The following is a 20,220-nucleotide window of genomic DNA, read 5'->3' as shown; positions in this document are numbered from 1 at the left end:
GAGGAGCGGAACAAATTGCAATTCAGTTGCTCTCATGATGCATGTAAAAGAAACACACAGTTTTTATAGAAAACATTTTATAAATAAGTTGTTTTGTTTTAACATAAAAATATTATTTCATTTTATGCAGGAAAATTGTTGGTCACTATCGATGCAGCAGCCTATTTGTTTCTTTCTTTCGGTTTTAAGTTTTAAGGGCCAGTCAGTAGCTTATGCCGGCAGATCAGTCACAAAAGGATCAATCTCAAAATATTATTATCAAAAAACTTTCACTCATATCAATAAATTAAATGCATTTCAATTCACTCGGACGGGGAGCGATTTTCCGACGGAGAAATTGCGAATAACAGCGACCGCGTGGTCGAGGATCGATTTTGCGACTGTTGTAGCAGACTACCGATAGACTTTGATGTCTTTGCGTGGTTGACACAGATGGAACGGAACGAAATGCTAAGAAAATTGTTCTCAAATGTTTCTCAAACCGGTTCTTAAGTTGATAAACAATGTTTGAGAAAATGTTTAGTTTCAAATAAAATTCAAACTGAGAAATAAGATTTGCTCAAGCGTTTGTACGTCATATATGCAGCTGGAACTTTGAGTGGTCACACATCGGTTAAACGCGTTGGACGTCTATTTAATTCAGCCTTATTTAGTAAACTGACCGAAATCTCCCCTCCCGACCCAAAATTCTGTATCTGTCATTGATTGAAAAATCAGTGCAAATTAGCGCAGATTTCGGGAAAATAAGGACATTTGTGTACTGAATTGGGAATTGAAAATTTTCAGTATAGCGAGTTGAAAATTCAGTACTGTCCTTCCCACAAACTTTGCGCAAAAACGTTTTCACGAGATCAGATTTTTCGTCACTAAACTTTTTCAGACTAGCAATTGGTACATTTCAGGAAAATAAATAATTATGACCAATTTTATAGAACTTCATTTACCCGCATTTTGCCGCAAAAGTATTTCTTTAACAAATTAGTGTTAGCAATCTGTTTGTAACCGCAATAAATGCTATTAACAGATTGTGATTTATACTTTCTAGCCTCGGCAAGTTATTTTGCGAAATGGAAAACGTATTTAATTTGTTCTAAACGCCGAAGGCACGAAAGAATAGGTATGTTTACTCTGACCGAATGGCCAAACAAGCAAAAGGATCAAAGTAAAAATTGCTTTTGAAATACTACGAGAAGGAGTCATTGCAGTTGAAAATAAAATGAAAAAAATTGCCACCCAGCAAGAAAAATGATTAGCTTTTGAATACCTTATAGTTAAGCCGCCATTTTTTATGAACGACAGTCCTGAAAACTTTTAAGGCGCAAGTAATATCGCTCAAACAGTCACATGTATGGAACCCCCCTTTAATGTGAGCCTCTCAGATATTCGTTTTTATTTTTAAAACACATTTTTTATGAAAATAGCAAATTCTACATATTAGATTTATATTTAAAAGGTTTAAAAGGAGTGGTAATATTGTACATATGTACATAGCATGGGGGCGTTCATTCACCATTTCACTTAATCAAAAAAAAAAATAATTATAAATAGTATGGACACTTAGACGTCATACATGAAGAAGCGAATCGGTGAGTACCAAGCTGGCTCCGAGCAGATAATTTTCTGCACACATTCCCACAAGAGCTCAATGGGAGAGTGGCAGCCAGTAGAATAGAGGTCCAGTTAGCATATTTACGCATGAGACGCAGGTAAAAGGCAGATTTGAACCAATCGCTTGCTATCAGGAACTCTTTGTAAACCTCGTGTGTTTTGGCTGTCGGATTACTGCAGCGTTTTTCAGACGGGGGGTGGTCGCTGTTGAAAGAGGTAGCCATCTGGCTCTGCCCCGATTAAAAGGCTAAACATGGATTACTTTCAAATGAAGCTGATTTGCGATCCAGGACAGTGAAATTTAAGGTAAGGTAAGGTGCTACCGAGGTTATATAATTGGACAGGGAGAGCGTAGGAGCGAGCGCTAAACGGAGACCATGGCATGCAAGATTACAAAGACTTTCTGACGCTAATCTCGGTTCTCACGGCAGGAATCCCGGTACTGTCTATTATGAACCCATACTGTTCGACTGTATCGCTTCGGACTCTTATTGCTGCAGCTGCTTAAACGATGATGAGGTGAAATCTTCGCAGCATTTCCTTTCGAGCTGTCCTGCTTTCGCTAGACTAAGATTTAAACAACTCGGCTAGTATTTATTTCATTAAAACTAGCAAGGAAAAAAACTTTAATAGTCGTTGAACTACACTTTAGTGTGTTTTTAGTTCTCTATACATATTTCAAGAGCAAAAAAAAAATTTCATTTCATTTCGCTGGAGGCACAACGTTTTATCTTTCCTACGGGGTTTTGACTGCACCGAACATTTGCTACTCTAGCCTTGTCCATAAATCGACACAATTTACACATTCACTACAAAGAAGAGTAGAAAAAACTAAAAAGCCAATACTAAATAAGCTTTGATGTGCAAAAATTGAATGAGTATAAAAAAAAATGTATGGAAAAGTGTATGCTTTACCTGTGCGCCGATAGATGAAAAAATACCTTAGGAAAATTTCTGTTTGTGTCACCACTAAATCGTTCAATTACTTTTATGTTTTACTATCCCCTTTTCTTTTATATACGAATCCGAAATAGAGTGAGTAAAGTTAGATCCAGCTTCAGAAAGTTATTATTATTCAATTTTCAATCTACAAACTGTTTGTTGGCGGACATCCAATGGGTGTTAATAAATTCATTTTTCTGTTAAATATATACATATACATATCGTCGTTTAAAGTACAAAGCCGCGTATCATCATTCTGCTAAACCGCGTAACTGACATTTGCTGCCAAAAATTGGATTTTGAATTTTCTCACACAAACTCTTGGCTCAATCCTTATCCATTTATCCTGAAATATACTAGCCAGAAATGCGATTGCTTTATAAAAAAGAAAACCATTTTGAAATATGAGTGTTTTTACGCTCTAGAAAATAATTTATGCAACCTTACATACGCGGTTTTGAATCGCTGCTTAAGATACGGTACGGTAAGCTGATGCCACTCTAAGAGCAGCTGTGTGCTGTGCTGAAGATAGTATTCTCCTCCTTTTTTTCTGTTGCTGTTAGTCGGAAACACTGTTAATAAAACTCTCCAGCTTCAGCGCTTAAATAAAAAATTTGGTTAAAAAGGAAAAATAAACTTTTAACCTTTCTCTTCTGGCACGTCGCACAAAGAAGCTTGCTTCATTAGATCATGTGCTGATAAACAGATTTCATTTGTGGGTGAAAACTAATACGCTTACTGTGCAGAAACGCCGTTGTTGCTATCGCTCTATTGAATACACAAAAAAAAAAAAAAACAGCAACAACTATCACAGCAAGTGTCCATAATTAATAAATTGATGTTCTTTGCTTATCATTTCCGACGCATAACCCACAAACCAACCGGACAATGAATTAATTTTTTCTCTGGTGAAAGGACGGAAGATGTTGCAAGGGTCTTAACTATTCAATCGTAATAGACACATTAACGGATAGATGAAGAAATAATACAGAATAATTATCGCTAATACTGTACATATACAGTCACTCACAGATGTATTCGTAATTTAGATTTTTCACAATATTCAAAATGTTTTCCTTACTTGCTTACGAATATAGAATTATCAAAATCGGCTGACGTGGTCCAAAGTTATGCAGTAACATAGTTGTTTTTTTCTCCGACGAATTGATAACCTTCTCCTTTTCTGAAGTCGATTAATAAGACCAAGCGTGAATTTTTCTCTGATTTTTATTTGTTTTACTTTTTACCTAAAAAAAAAAAACAAAAAACTTTGAAGTTATTTTGCTTTGCTCTTTTCTAAATAAAAGCTATCTTTACTGTTAACAGCTTTATTGTCATGACTTCATACTAACATAAGCATTTTCACTATAAGCAAAAACTATGTAAAATAAAACCGGTTATCCGGTTTTCTCCTAACTTCAAAATCAGCAGCCAAATTGCAATTTTTCGTATAACTCGAAAACCGGTTTTGGAAAAAACCGAATTATCGAACACCCTACTAGTCTCATTTTGGACAGTGAAATATTTATTGTTCAAGCTTACCCAGTAAACATTGAGCTTAGTTATCGATAAGAGAATGATTGGAGAACTAAGCACATTCTCAATTCTCAAACGTTAAATAACGATTCGAAAATCTGTCGAGAATCATAGCGATCTCAACAAAAATGGGTTCTCGACTCGAGAAAATATTAATTCCTTAATCGTATTCTAATGTTGATCTCTAATGGTATTCGAATGTGAATTTCAAACTGCTGTTCTGCTTTATTAAATAAAACGCTGTTTGTAAAATTTGTATTAAATGTATGTGCAAAAAAATAATGAATTATTTGAACTTAAAAATAATTTTGTGATTCATTCATTTGGAATATTGCTTATTTACATTTTACTTGCGTTGTTTCTCTAATCGTTCTCGAATCGAATTCTAATGTATGTAGTTTCTAACATCGTCATCGACTCGAGAACGGTTAGAGAATTACCCTAGTTATCTAATGTAGAAATCCAAATTTCGCTAATGTTAGAGACTGTGTTTGCTGGATATATTCTTCAATTTAAATATCGGGATTCGGTAATCAGTCACTAATAGTCAGGCTAGTTTATGCTTGCAAAGGCCTCACATAGATCGAAGAGAACGTTCGTAGGGTTGTCACATATGTATGCCCGCCATGATATGATTTCTTACAAACCTGGGGCAATTTTAAGAAAAATTTTCGTCTTTTTGGTGAATTTTAGTAGACACTATGGCCCCTTTTATTGACCTGCTGAAAGTACAATACTCGCAGATTATGGGCTTCGCTGTTTCCTCTTCTAGTTTCACTTTTTTGTCCTCCACCAAACGTAGTGACAGATCATGTGAACGTTTGTAGAGAAATTCGTATACCTTTCGCCAATGAGATGTTTAGCAGAATTACCTTTTTGGATAGCTCGTCAGCTCTTTGGTTGCCTTAAATACCTTATACCCTTGCAAGCTAAAGCGATCTTTGAGTAAGCAGCATGTGAAATTCGAGCCTTAGCGACTGCCTGACTGGCAATATGAATGTTTATCCGTTCAATGAGAGACTTATTTCAAGCGGTATCTCAGCCACATAGAAAGGTTTGTTATTGTTAAAATTTCAGTTTGAAAAATGTCAAAGAGGTCCGGTCGGTGCTACTCCTTAGCTCATTTCGGGACCATCTGTGTAAAAGTTGTTTGTATCCTCTACTATCTCCACGCTTGGCATCCACACAAAACTTTTTTTCCTTAGATTTTAGACCCGTAAATATTCTTGGAATACCATTTACTTATTTGTATACATACAAAGCACTTAACTAAATCCAATTCTGGTAGTTTGGTATTTACAAAATTTAATTTATCAGCTGCTAAATACAAATGTAACTTCATACCCCCTTTCGACCAGATAAAGCTAAATATAAACTTCTCACATTCACTACTATAATAACAGCAACAAAAACTTTTAATTGCTAAATAAACTGGATGTATCATTTGTATGGGGAAGGTATGTACTACATACATATGTACATACATATGAGTAATGCACACGCCCAATGTAAACAAGGCTAATTGCTGGAAAATTCAAAATAACATAACAGCAAATGATGTTTTCGCATAATAATAATCCAACGAAGAAACGAAACGTCCATATGCATATCTGCGTAAAGCAAAACGAGCATAAATAACGATTAAAATATGAGTGAATTCGTTCCAATGTAAGATTGCGTGTGTTTGACATAAATCCTCACGCATTTTGTTAATAATTTCATTTGTATGTATGAGCGAACGCATCAAATTAGTATATATGTACATTAGACCAGGTAAAAAAAAAAACGTGAAATGCGACCGGAACCAAATTTTAGTATGATAATTAGACGCGCATCGGGCGTTTATTTTTCCTATAGGTCAATAATTTGATTGGCTTTAGACCTGATGAGTCGTGCTTCGCTGCGCCTTAATAGTATTTTTGTGTTCTTACTCCCTCCCTAATTTCTTATTGTCTCATTCATCAAAAATTGACTAGATTTAAAGAGCTTTATGAAGTGAGATGTCCAAACAAATTTTTGATTTATGAGACATTCTTTATTTTGTATGAAATGTGTTAGTTAATATATTTTCGAATGTATTAAGAAGGTAGGCAAAATATCGACTTTCTCCAGAAATTCAATTTCTTCAAAGGTGTATTTATTCAATATTTCTCGTAAAAAATATTTAAATATCGAAAATTTATTTACCATAAAAAGCGGGAATTAATTTATTTTGTAATTTGAAAAAAAAAATCTTGGTACTATGCAAATACTACAGTATTAACTAATATTTTTACATGTTATGAAAGGGAGTAAACATAAATACTTTAAAGCCGCTGCGAAGGCTATGTGCTAGTTGAAGATATTTCTAAATCAAAGATTTCCCAAATACTTTCGTTTGATACACGTATAATAATATTAAGCGTATGCTATTAATTTAACTGAATTCAATTTTTCAAATAGTTGGTAACCCAGTTCAAAACTATTTTTGACCGTAAACTTTCGTAAACCTCTCTAGTTTGATACTCGTATTGTAATATGTATGTATTTCCTTTATTTTATCAATATACTACTTGAATAAAATTGTTCAAACAGGTGGCAACACTCCTCAGAAATATTTTCGGCGGCAATGTTTCCTTAACCTCTTTTTTAGTTTGATACCAATACTGCAATATTTTAGTTGTCTTATAAATTTAATTAAATTAAAATTTTCAAACAGGTGACAACCTTCCACAAAAATATTCGGGGCTCGAGCCTTCTTGAACCTCTTATTTTGCCGTCATTGTGCAATATTTACTTTACCTTAGATATCATTTTACTTAAACTGAAATACCGAAAGAGGTGGTAACTCTTATTTTTTTCTATATTCTAAGTTAGACCTCTAGCAATACACCTGGGAAAAATGCATTGAATTCTATGCATTGCTTTTTGAATGATGCGCCTACAAACATACAGACAGTCAGACAAAAGTTATAAAAATTGTTGATTTGGCTTCTGTTGCCCTAATAAAGCCTATCTATAAAAATTGTTCTTTAATATCTATAATGTACAGACATCAGCCTGTTACAATTTTAATGGTATGTATGGATTTTACATCCCTCCTTTTCATTAACGGAACTTTTCGACCTGCTCTCTCGTAGTTATTGTAATCGTAGCATTAGCACTTGCTCATACACAGTACCGAAATTTTTGTGTCCATAAGTAAATATGTATGTATGCATCTGTATGTAGAAATATCACTTTTACTCTACAATTTCCATTACAATACTTAAAAAAACTAATAATTTGGGTAATAATACAATAATAACTGAAAACACCGAGCCTACCACAATAATAATAGCACCAACAGACACACATGTGGCTGACTGCAACCAACCTTGTTGCAGAGAGAATGTACACCAAATAAAGTGGCACATGTCAGTGAATAAATTAATTTACTCTACAAAATGCATTCAGCAACAACAAAAATGACGCTGAGTAACATTAAAATAAAGCCAAACGTAAAGTTGTTGCTGCACATATTCATAAAGATACATACATACATTCATAGAGATACTTCACAGTGCTGGCGATATGGATGCGGATGCATGCAAACGGTTGTTAGTTGACCGCACTGCATCCTTCTTGCAACACTCGCCCAAAACACTCAGGTGTCAATCATAAGTATACTCGTACACGAACATACAAATTGAAGTTTATTTGCTTGAGCTGTGTTGATCCGCTGTTGCGTTGCTGATTGATGAAATGCTTTTCTTTTAGTCAAACTACCGAAATGCAAAAATTTTATGCAGTCCGCTTATGTTTGTGTTGTTGTAGATACTATACTTATGTGCTACATCCTTTTGGTCAAAAACCGGTCACGAATTGAAGAGATTTCTGTTATTTACTGTCATATGAAATTTCTCTGTTATCACTTCGCAATCGCATCCGTAATATTGAATCATTGTGCGTCGTTCCTGTTTTGGCTGAGATTAATTTTCACGAATGGTTGTCATTTCAACTAGCCAGAATCCAATTTGTTTCTCTTATTGGTAATACTGGCATACAAAAGAAAAAACAAGTTGTCTGCACTTTTAATGAGATCCATTTTTCTTTACGTGTTTTGACACGTTGAATCCTAATCCACGGTCGGGTTTGGCCTAACACGTCACAATTTTCCATTAAACGGTTAGTTTGATTACATTTTCATTTGTTTAAAGAAAAATTAAAAATAATGAGATTAGATCCTGTACCCTGACCCAATGTCCGACGAAATGTAGAAATGTAGGTTTTTAAGGCAATTAAACTTGAAAAAGGCAAAACGAGCTTCAAAAAAAGGCATATATTTTTTTTTTATTTGGTTATGTACTTCCTTTATGTACAATGTGAAGGTCCACTTAAAGATATAAAAAAATACATACAGCGGTCAAAAAATTATTGCCGAACCACTTTGTGCCAAGTTTTAACGTATTCGATTTGTTGTTATTGAATTTTTGTTATATTTTTTAAATAAAAATATAATTCGTTCTTTAACAAAACCCGTGCAAATCCATGTTTCCAAATATGAGCAGTCCACTTGCAAAGGCACTATGTAAATTTTTTTTAGATTTTTAGTTTTTGGTGAGTAACGTACCAGTATTTAAAGTATTTCATGTCCACTAACAATACAGTGCAAAATCTTTCTATTTTCTGAAAAAAATAGCATCAAATCTGTGTTCATATGGAAAAGTAGCTTATGTCGAAAGGCTGGCTTTAGTATAATGCGACATTCCCTTTATTCTTTAAACGACAAGGAATTTTTTGATGAGACTTAATAAGAATATTGACTTGCTAGTATCGGAACTACTTCTAGCACGTTTATTTGCCAAAAGTTCTTCAACGGCTCAGCGCCAGTGAGTCATTCGCAATCGTATGCTGCGAATGCCGATTTATACTAAAGCCAGCCTTTCGACATAAGCTACTTTTCCATATGAACACAGAAATGTTAACTACTATTGCAAAAGTCGCTATAATACTTATTTATACACTTTCAAAAGTCTCCATCTTCTGATGAACTTAGAAAACTGCAAGAAAAAGGAGTAGTTTCGGTGCCTAGAAGCAGACCAATCTTCATGGAAGAGCGAACGCGAAATGCAAAAAAAAGATAGCTATGTAAAAGTTACTGTTTCAAAACTCGCTATATTCAATTTTTATATATAAAATTTGCAAAAGCTACCACATTGCCATATTGTTTTTTTAATGTTATTAGGCTCTTGTTTATCCAAATTTTCAAATAAAGAGAAATCAAAATCAGTTGAAATAAAAGTGAAACTAAAAGAAATTTTCTTCGAATTTATGGTTTAATTTCGGGAATGCTTTTTTATAGTGCATGGAATTTTAGTATAACCAACAATGTGCAGGTTTTTTTCATTCAACAATTTACATTTATAAAAACTGGTCTGGATTTTTTTACTTACTCGGGTACTTTTGTGAAATAAGACATTTCTCTGTTGCAGCAAATGGTTTTATAGAGCACTTTAAAACACGTTACCTCTCAAGGGCTAGTGGTGGTGGTTCTGACAGGCCATTGTGCGATTGGTAATCATGCGGTGAGTCTATTTAGAATGAATTTCGAATGATCCTTTTGTATCAGCTGTCAAGAGGAAGTGAAATGGAGTCATCTCCACACTTTCTGTTAGACTGTCCAACCTTTGCGAGGCTAGGATGGAAGCAACCTAACCTGTACTTCTTTGGGTTATAAAATAGTTAGACACATTACTCCCCATTACCCCATGTACACCTGAAAGTATCTCGAAAACCTATCCATAGTATAAAAAATTAACTCGACTTCGGAGTCAGCAAGCAATTCTATATTGGGTTTGGATAGGAAGTGGCGTCCGTTGAACATTTTTCCTGTAGGCCAGTAAGGGTGGGTAACTCTGTAAATTTTCGTGTGCTGACTCAGTAACTCCAACTCACTTTAATGAGTCAGCACAGTGAGCTGGCACAAGTGTGCTATCGCACAATTGGTATGTACATCGAAATTAGTGATGATGTTAGTAATCGAAATCGATTTAGAAAAGGTTATCCTTAGCTTCTGTTCGTAGCTGGCCGGAAAAATTTTACAAAGCTGATTTCAACTGGTGAGTTCATTTGCAAAATAATTCCCTACTTAGTTTTGCTTGAGAGTTGTCACATAAGAATCTGTTAAATGGGCTATGCATGTAAGCGGTTACCCAACGCATAGAACTTCACATGTAGAATTCTGTTTGATTTTGATTTTTACGTAAAAATGGTATAGCAGTGCAAGTATGCATAACTTGGCTATTCGCCTTGCTTCTTTTTAAATTTGGTAGTCGTATATTCAATTGATGGTTGGTCTAGTGATGCCATCTATTATGGTACTCTTTGGAAGATCGTATTGTGTGAATGTGTGAGCTCATCAATTGAGTTACCACATCGACACAGCAATGCAAGCCGCACCGAGCTATGCAAGTGTCAGCACATCAACTGAGTTACCATATCGACTCTGTAGCACACTGAGCTATACATTGTCAGCACATAAACTGAGTTACTGAGTTACAAATTTTTTCAGAGGTGAGTCTGAGCGTGCGGCACAGTTCTAAGAGTCAGCACAGTAACTCAGCACAGTGCTGAGTTACCCACCTCTATAGGCCAGTGTTATGTTTTAAGTTCTTGTCTTTTTTAGTGCCTTTTTTGCTATTTCTAGTGGCTTTTCCTGCCTATTTTGCTATTTTATTTTGCCTTTTCCAGCCTATTTCGTTATTCATTTAATCCTTTTTTATCGTTTTCGGTCCTAAAAACCCGTTCCCTGGTAATTAAATACCTGTCCATTTTTTTGTTTTTATTTAAAACATAATTTAAAATGTTTAGGCAGTCAAAAGCTCCTCAGGATTATAGTAAAAAGAGTTTTGAATGGAGCACGATATATTCATTCTTTTTATATCGATGTACATACATACATACATATCTATGTTTATAAAAAGTGTGCATTAAAGCGCTTCAAAATTAATGCAATAAATTAGACGAACAGTTTTGGAAAGAAATTTATAATAAAAAGATAACTACAAAAAGTAAAGCGGGAACAAAAAGTTTTATTTGTTTTTCAAACAAAATTCTACCCATATTGGTAATAAGTGGTAACCCTAACCCTCGACCTTCTTTTAGCATTCAGTTAGAAGCCAATCCGGATTTTCCTAAAACTTTTCAAGCAGAAATCTCAGAGAAGCACCACTATGGCCCGAGAAGCAGTATAGACTGACGATATGCTGCATAAAAAATTTCGATATTCCCAGATACACAGCAAGTTAGTCGTTGCCAACTAAAGAGCTTTGATCATAGTTTGGCCGTCTACACAAAAGTCGAGTTTCGAAGCAAACATGTTTGCCAGATTTTCGGGTGCGACAAATACATGCATTTCTCACTGATTAAGTACCTATTTAGACTAACTAAGACCCTAAAATATTCACAGTTTTACCGATCCTATTTGTCGCCGAGAGTTCGAAAGAGGGCCAAGTACCCTAGTAATGCTTTTCTAAGATTTTTGCTGCTCTTAACACAAAATACTTTGCTAGTACCCTCTCGGACTGAAATAAGGCGGATAATCTCCCTACTAAAATTCTTAGTTTAAAGTACCGAGAGATGTTCGCAGTTAAAGTTCTCTCGGTGCTTATGTAAAAATGTAGACTACAGACGTCAGTTGCCTGCAATATCGCTATTGCAGCTAAATAGCTCTGCCGGGAAAACTTATAGAGCTCACTTTTAATCGGAGAATCGTTTCGAAACTAACAATTATCTACGATCCTTCTCGTTAAAAACCTCTAGTCAGACAAAACCCTCAAAGTATTCTTAATTATTTTTTATGTAGCGTACTGTAAATCGAATTTGAATTGCAAATATTCAATGGAAATTTATTTACAAACATTGATTATTAAAATTCTGTATAGTAATACTACCATTTTTTCATCTCTTTCATTCAAACAATAATTACAAGAAACACACTGCTGTGCGGTTTGCGGGCAAATGACCAACTCACGCGTGCATATACACGAGTACAACATGCTTGTGACATTTCGTCCTTTCACATTTTCAGCTAAATTGGAAGCAGTGCATTCACTTCGATGACTGCAACTGCGGCTACCAAGAAAAAAAAAAAAAAACAATAAAGACTAAGTCAAACCAAACCAAGCCAAATCGACCAACCAAGCAACCGCTGCGACCACGACGACCACGATTAAGTGCCGCCAGCACTTTTTAGCCAACGCAACTACAATTAAACAACAGACAGTAGCAACTAACCAACTGTGGGTCTACCCTGCCAAATACCAAGCATTTGTTGGCGAATCGTAATAAAAACCATACATAAATGTGTGTGGCAAACAAACCAAATAGCAGAGGCGACCGTTGCTGACTGAGCTGGCCGTCTGGTCGACCAGTTTGTATACTTGCATCTGGAGTTTGCTGAAAAATTAAATCACTTGCGAACAAACGATGTAGCGTTTATTTTTAGTATGTTTGTAGGTGTGATTATTTATTTTCATATCATTTTTACGTGACTAGGAAAATTTGTGAGGATATATTTATGTAGCGAGCCGCTTGCTACATATCGAGAATGCAAACGCCGTATTGCAGCTGTTCCTCATGTTGGAACAAACGCGGCAGACTCAATTTCTGGCCCTTCCAGTGTGGGTTTGGTCAAATTGGCTTTTCTTCTTTTGGTGGTTGTTGGTTTATATGACAAGCTCTTATCAGGGCACCATTGCCTGCCGAGAGACCACTGCTATTAGAAAAAACTCCTCTCATATAACCCTCCTTAGTAAAATGCACATTTGTAAAGAAAAGTAGTACGATTTTCATGAAATTTGGTATACTCATGAGTTTTGATAATATAATTGAAATCGTTTCACTGCCATACCCACCTCTAATAAAATTTTTTATTAATTTTAGATATGTGCTTTGTATTTATTTTATTTTGATGTCTAATCAAATTTGCATAGCATTGCAATACTCCACAACTCAAGTTTGAAAATTGGCTGTTTGCATAGTGTAAATTTTTTTTAGAGGCTTTTACTTTGGTGGCATGAAGCTTTTGCCTGAAATACACACAGTAAAATATTCCGAAGAAGAACTTTGTAGAATATATCAATCCTTTAACGAACTTCCAAATTTGCTTTTTGCGGGGTTTCTTTAAGCTAGGGTCAAAACGACACTTTCAGGCGGGAGTTAATGGGTTAAAATGTTTTACGAAAATATTTCCCATGAAATTTTACTATATATGTCTTAACCTTTAATTTCGCTCAGATATTTATTTAACTACTTAGGCCGGCACATGAAAACTTAAGTTGGCCATAAAATAAAAATACGAGCTAACTTTTGCAAATCCATCGATTGTTTTATTGCTGGATATGTATACTTTCAGAAAATATTAACAAAGTCCGCGCTGGTTTGAATTGTCACAAAATTGGCGCACAGTGTTTTGAATAGAATAAATAATAATTTAAAAAACTAAAAACCGTTTTTAAAGCAGATAGAACTAAAAAGAAGAAAATAATCTTGAATATAAATATGTTTAAAATAATCAACAGAAAAAAAAATCGAATCATTTTCAAGAAGCGTGTAGTGCTCGAAATTATTTAATTGTTAATTAATAGTGGTTTAAAAAAAACGAATAGATATTAGACTAAAAAATATAAAGTGATTAACACAAACACTTATCTACATCTATATATTAAGACGCTAACATAAATTTTGCCAGCATTCGTTTGACGATTCTGTCGAATTGATTCTAAAACCAAGGTATTTTTTTGCAGATGTTTTTATGGCTTCAAAAGTGATTGAAAATTACGACCAAAATCCTGCTTTAAAAATTAACATATTTGTGTATAGCTGTTGTTACAACCTGAGTTGATTTCGCATTTCATTTTACTTCGTATTTGAAGTATTTTTATATAACTTAAGTTATTTTTTTTATAAAAATATCTATGTATAGTTCATTCGTAAAAAAAAACGTTTAGATCCCTGTTTCAAACATTGTTTAATATTAAAGAAAAATAAATTCAACAAACTTTTGTAAAAGTTTCGAGCTTTTTAATTAGACATCTTAGAAGGATTCTAATTATGCAATTTGTAGCGCATTGAATTTTAGTAGAATAAAGTGCAAGTTTAAAATGGCTAAAAATCACTGTTGATTTTTACGATTTTTTTTTTTTGTCGCATTTGCTTCCATATAACAAATAAACACAATTTATTTTTATATTGAAGTAAATCGTAACATCTTCGCAAAAAAAAATTCTAGAAAATCAACGATAATTTTTTGCCACTTGAAACTTGTACGCTATCTACTCGAGTTCAATGGGCTACAAAACTACATACTCTTTCTGCGAAATCTAATTAAAAAAGCTGGGATTTTTTACGAAAGTTGATTGAATTTTTTCTCTTTAATAAACATAAAGTTTGAAACTTGGAATTACACGGGTTTTGTTAAAAAATGAACTATATTTAAAAAAAATAAAAATACCAGAATGAAATAGCAAAAAAAAAATAGCATTTTTTCGACCACTGTATTTTTTAATGCCTGAATTGCATGCCTTTCAACATTTGCATCGTTGATATTTCAATGGGATCTTATCAGCGTTTTGTCGTTTTTTTTAATTGTCAAACATTTTGAGTTACCTTAGACGGAAGTCGTTTACTATGTCTTAAATGCACTAAAATGCTAAGTTATAATTTTCGTCAATTCGACTGGCGTACAACAGGCCCTGACTACTTGTCAATAGCTTCAAGACCCACTAACATTTTAGCATCCGTTGCAGATGTTGATGTTATTGCTGCAGCGGTTGCGGCGGTTGCCAGCTTGTGCCATGGTTAACCACTTTTGATCAGCTGATTACTGCTCGACTCAAATGCCATTTACTGATCCTCAAAACTGCACTCGCTCGCCTGACTGCCACTCAGATGACGCTCCATTGCAACAGACACATATGTGTGTATGTGTGTATGTATGTATGTAAACGTAAGTGAGGTGAAACAAGTGAGCGAGATAAGTAGCTGCTTGCAAACTTGACTTGATTTTGCCATCATTGCTTAATGCAGCTGCTTTTGCTGTTGTATACGCTTGTTACAACTGGTTCAATTGTTTTGGTTTGTTGTTGTTGGGAGCTGACGAGCACCCGTCTGTCGCTGCAAACAAGTAAGATGCTTGTTGCATTCAACACCAAAAAATTAAGTAGCTGCAACGGGTATATTTCTTGTTCGTTGAAATTGCAATGCTTGTGCAGGTGATTCGTTGCTCTCTGGTATATCATTATCAAATTGTATTTTAAGCAGTTCACTATCACTGCTAAGCAGGCAGCCAGGCAGCCGGTCAGCCAGCCAGTCGGTCCTGTCATCATCATCATCATTTGCGGTTGTAGTGAAAGTTGTTCCACGTCGTTTATTAGTTTTACTCTCGTGCAATACTTTTGACAAATTCCCGCAGCATACATAAGCAATTTGCGGTATTTGGAAGAATGCATTGCAAGTTATTTTATTCACAGGGAAGCCAACTCCCCGATTTGTTGGGAATTTCAATGGGGAATCGGGGGCTTGCGAGGAATTAGGTGTCAACTAATTTTGTTCTTCTTTGTTTTACCAATTTCATAATGAGTTAAAAAAGTTCCATAAGGAATACAAATGCAACTAAAAGTACATTTTCTTTCATATAACGAATAAACAATTTATTTTTATTTAGAAGAAAACCGCAATACCTTCGGAAAAAAAAAGTCTAAAATGAAAATCTTTAGCCACTTAGGTTAGGTTAGGTTAAGGTGGCAGACCCGCAAAGGGGACTCACTTAGACAATTGATTGTCCATTGTGATACCACATTACATAGGAACGGTAACTGCGTAAAAATTACGAGAAGCGCTGGGTGCTCATAATGAAGTTCTTCAGACAGCTGATGTCCACTCCGGAGAGTCCCTCGGGAGTGTCGATGAAATGCGCACCGAGATGCTTAAACCGTAATCTAGCGAATGCCGGGCAGTTGAGTAGGAAGTGCTGAGATGATTCCACCTCGTCTTCCAGGCAACTGCGGCAGTAGGGATCCGTGACGATATTGAGTCGCACCGCGTGGGTTCCCATTGGNAATACATCAAAATACATACATGTTTTTTTTTGTAAATAAGGAGATGTCTATCTATGGGTATGGAATTTTACGAAATTTCGGCCAAAATAGGGGAATTTCATTGTCGAAATCGGGGAATTATCAGAAATTAGGCATATGCTATTGCATGTTCATATTCGCTGCATTTTTAAATTCACAACAATAAAATGAACATGGTTGCCATGGCAGCAAGCAAAAAATTTGCAAATGCAATTCCAACTGCAAATCCAAGACAATTTCCACAACATCCTAAACAGCCCTAATATTTTAAAGTGTATACTCATATATAGAGCCCGACCGATTAATCGGCATCGGCAAGTATCGGCACAAAATTTAGCATCGGCATCGGCATCGGCACTTTTTTGCCGATTATTTGAAATTGCTTTTCATATGGACTTTATTTCAGTTGAATACCCCTTATCTTATCTCAAAAAGTTTTGATTTGAATTGTCCTGTAAAAGTTGTGTTTCTTTCTCACATTTTGTTCTGATTATTCTCTTTTGTCTCTCGTATGTATATGTTGACGTTTGATTTTTCAATAGAAATTGGCCATAAATTCGCGCTTTTTGTAAGCAAGTGCAATTTATTATCAGTTAAATCTTACAAACTTTTATTTTATAGGAATAATGGCTCAGGCAAACCCTATTTGGAAATTTTTCCAAAGAAATTCGAGCACAACAAAGTGTGAAATATGTTCAAAGGCAATATCTCTTGGTAACGTAAATAAGAGGCGACAAACCACAGCCAACATCAAAAAACGTTTGCAGACAGCTCACAAAAATGAGTGGAAAATTTACCTTAAAGAGCAGGATGAATTATTAGTTGCTTTTATGAATTAATACATTTGTTTGTAATTTTTTACGGAATCGGCATCGGCATCGGCCGATTCTTTCCCCATAAGCCGATAAATCGGCATCGGCATCGGTACCTGAAAAAAAAACCGGAATCGGTCGTACTCTACTCATAAATATAGGGTAAATCTAGGCGAATTCACATAATTTGTTGTTGCTTGAGCAGCTGGATTTCCGCCTCGTTGGTTCTTAAAGTGAAAATTATGTAGGTATTTGTTATAATTCTTACTGTTATTATGCGTGAAATTTGTTAGTGTAATTTTATATGAATTCGCCTCTTTTACATAAATTAAGTATCTAATATTGTTTCTTTCAACAGAAAAAAATCTACCAACTTTATGTAAATTGTATTTTTTTTTTTACAAAACAGTAAAAAATACATTTATTTCGCGCCAATAAAACATTAAATAAGAAACATATACATAAAACTCGGACGAATCACGCCATGCGTTGTCGAATGAAACTCGATTCGAAACGAATGAAATAAAAAGACAGTTCCTTTCTCCAAAATACTTTTTAAATTGAAAAAGCGAGCTCACTACCAAATGTGGTACTTAATCTCAAAAATATTTTCGATTAGAATTTAATACCATTACAGATCCCTTGATTCGGACACTGTAATATGAAAATGAGCTCAAATAATTACTCTCCACTTCAAAATTTTTTGATTAAAATTAGATTTGAAATCATTGAAATTTGAAGACCATTCATTTGGCAGTCCCACAAAAAAACGTGTTGCAAACAAAAATATTTACGTAAACAGCTGATAAGAGATGCAATTTAACTTTTAAATTGAATATGGTCAGAGTTAACTTTTCTTTTTTTTCAGGTGTGTTCGATGACAAAATATATATACACTGCGTTTATGTAAATCTCTTTGTTTCCTTTCCGGAAAGTATTGGTAGATTTTTAGGCTTTGTTGGTAAAAATGGTTGAAAATAAATACAGCTAAAAAATTGGTAGATCTACCAATAAAGTGATAAAGTCCATGCACTGGGTGGTAGCGATAACCAGACATTGAGCAACGGGCCCTAATACTCACTCCTAGCGAGTCAGTAAAATCGTTAGTGGTAACAGCACCCAATCGCTAGCGAATTGCCTAATGGCCATTACTGCATCCAAGGCAACTGTCGAAATGAGCAATAATAAAGTACAAAGAAATCATGATTTGTCCATCTTAGTTAAAAGTATTACTGCATCAACAATGTTTGCTTTTAACTGCATACATTCATATGTATGTAGAAAAAAATTTCAATCCACTTCGCTGGTCAGTGGATGTCGTGCACTGTTTTTAGTTACATCCGAACATTTAATTAAGTTTTTACGTTATTTACAGCCACACTGACATATTTTGGTGCAAATACCAATCAAGAAATTTTACTATTAAAAAAAAAAAATTTAAAAAAAAAAATCGATCGGGCTCAACCGGGATTTGAACCCGGGACCTCTCGCACCCAAAGCGAGAATCATACCCCTAGACCATTGAGCCGCATGCCAATTGGCTGTCTAATGTCAGTTTTGTTAAGACTGTATACTCTTCCTCACCCTGCATTTTGATATCACAAAAAAAAAAATTTTGCGATTTGGTCACCCTGTTGTTTAGCATGGTATTTAACCCGAATTTCAAAGCTGCGAATTGGGAAATGTAAGCAAACAGCATTCAACGTTTTTCAATGAAAATTGGGGTGTAAAGTTAGTTGGTAAGTTATTAGTTTAACACTAGAAATTTAAAGTGAAATTAATAAAACAAAAATTTTTTAAGCATTTGAAAGTTACAACGAAGTAAATTGGAATAATAATACTCATATTGGTTTGTATATACATACATACATATGTATGTATGCATGTGAAAATGTTCGTTTATGCATTTGTCATTTCACGAAATCATTTCATAAAAAGTAGTTAAAAATGCCAAATGTACAAAAAGAATTACGTGTATTTCCACTATACATTTAAGTTTTTTGAATCATTTAAACAATTAAAATATGTGTAAACTAAGTGAAACTGTGTTACAAATGGTAGCACAAAAAAACTTGCATTTGTACATACATGCATAAGCGCACATCTGGATAAGCTTTCAAAATTAAAAAAAAAAAAAAATAGAGCAAATTCTACTAACAGAAAAATACATATCATGTCAAGAAAGAGTGACTACACACAGATATTAAATTCAAAACTTTCGATCAGGAATCGAACAGATAGTATTAAATCAGTCTTTAAAAAAAAAATTAAACACAAAATTATGAAAATTAAAAAAAATCAGTCGGGCTCAACCGGGATTTGAACCCGGGACCTCTCGCACCCAAAGCGAGAATCATACCCCTAGACCATTGAGCCGCATAACGGACGGCTGCCAAAACGCAGTTTTGTGCCGTAAGTAAATTTTTAAACAATTTGCTAAAATGTTTTTGTTTTTTATTTGTTACACAGCAGTATATAATAAAAATTTAAAAAAAAATTTCGTATCTTTATTTGTTATATATGTGCATATGCACATAAATACATACCTACATATAAAAGCAAACTAGTCAGTTGTGCTATTCCGTACGCCTTCATATTGTTTTAGCATGGCACAGTGTGAAATGTTGCATAGTTTTAGGCGAAGGCCCAACATAAAATTGTCGATATGGCAGTATTAAGTTATACTGCTTGATTGTGATTAAAATCTACGTTAATAATCTATATACACACACACATCCATACATATGTACGTACAGTGTTTCACATATCATTTTCGACTAAATTTAAAATGATATAGTTTGCTACTTGCGCATGTTCATTCATTTCACTGGTTTACAACAAAAATATTCAAAGGCCCTTAATATGAAATACGGCAAATGAAAGCTAACAAAATTCTATATAGACCGTATATATTTACATACATCACTTTTCGAAAGGTCTGAGTTTCTGACAAAGTAATTAATCATTCCAGATTTTTTGTTTTTCTTTTATGAAAATATGAAAAAAAAAACACTTCACCAGAAGAAAAATTAAGAAAATAACAGGTTCTGTGTAAAATGTTTGCCTTTGTGCTAAGCCTGTTCTGTTTCAAAAAAATTAAGTTACTAATGAAGAAAATCAATGGATGAGTAAAGAAGTAATGAGCGGTCAAATGAAAATGCACAAAGATTTTCTATATGAAATATGAGCATAAAAGCGTGCTACTAAGGTGTACATGGCGTATG

At 34.4% G+C, this 20,220-nt stretch overlaps 1 long non-coding RNA gene and 2 other non-coding genes across 3 annotated transcripts; 1 reads left to right on the top strand and 2 right to left on the bottom strand.

Moving 5' to 3' along the window:
* The first annotated feature begins 9,948 nt into the window (after positions 1–9,948).
* On the top strand, positions 9,949–10,694 carry LOC108371885 (uncharacterized). Its single transcript, XR_001848795.1, has 3 exons — positions 9,949–10,052; positions 10,118–10,166; positions 10,619–10,694. It is a non-coding gene; the product is annotated as an uncharacterized LOC108371885 (long non-coding RNA).
* A 7,758-nt stretch (positions 10,695–18,452) lies between these two features.
* TRNAP-UGG (transfer RNA proline (anticodon UGG)) lies at positions 18,453–18,524 on the bottom strand. The gene has a single exon. It is a non-coding gene; the product is annotated as a tRNA-Pro (tRNA).
* Positions 18,525–19,300: 776 nt separating this feature from the next.
* TRNAP-UGG (transfer RNA proline (anticodon UGG)) lies at positions 19,301–19,372 on the bottom strand. The gene has a single exon. It is a non-coding gene; the product is annotated as a tRNA-Pro (tRNA).
* Between the last annotated feature and the right edge of the window lie 848 nt (positions 19,373–20,220).

Source organism: Rhagoletis zephyria, unplaced genomic scaffold, assembly GCF_001687245.7.
Source record: "Rhagoletis zephyria isolate East Lansing unplaced genomic scaffold, Rhagoletis_zephyria_1.1 Rzeph_scaffold_05287, whole genome shotgun sequence".
Taxonomy (NCBI): domain Eukaryota; kingdom Metazoa; phylum Arthropoda; class Insecta; order Diptera; family Tephritidae; genus Rhagoletis; species Rhagoletis zephyria.
The sequence above is the reverse complement of the archived record's forward strand: the minus strand, read 5'-3'. Positions and strand labels throughout refer to the sequence as shown.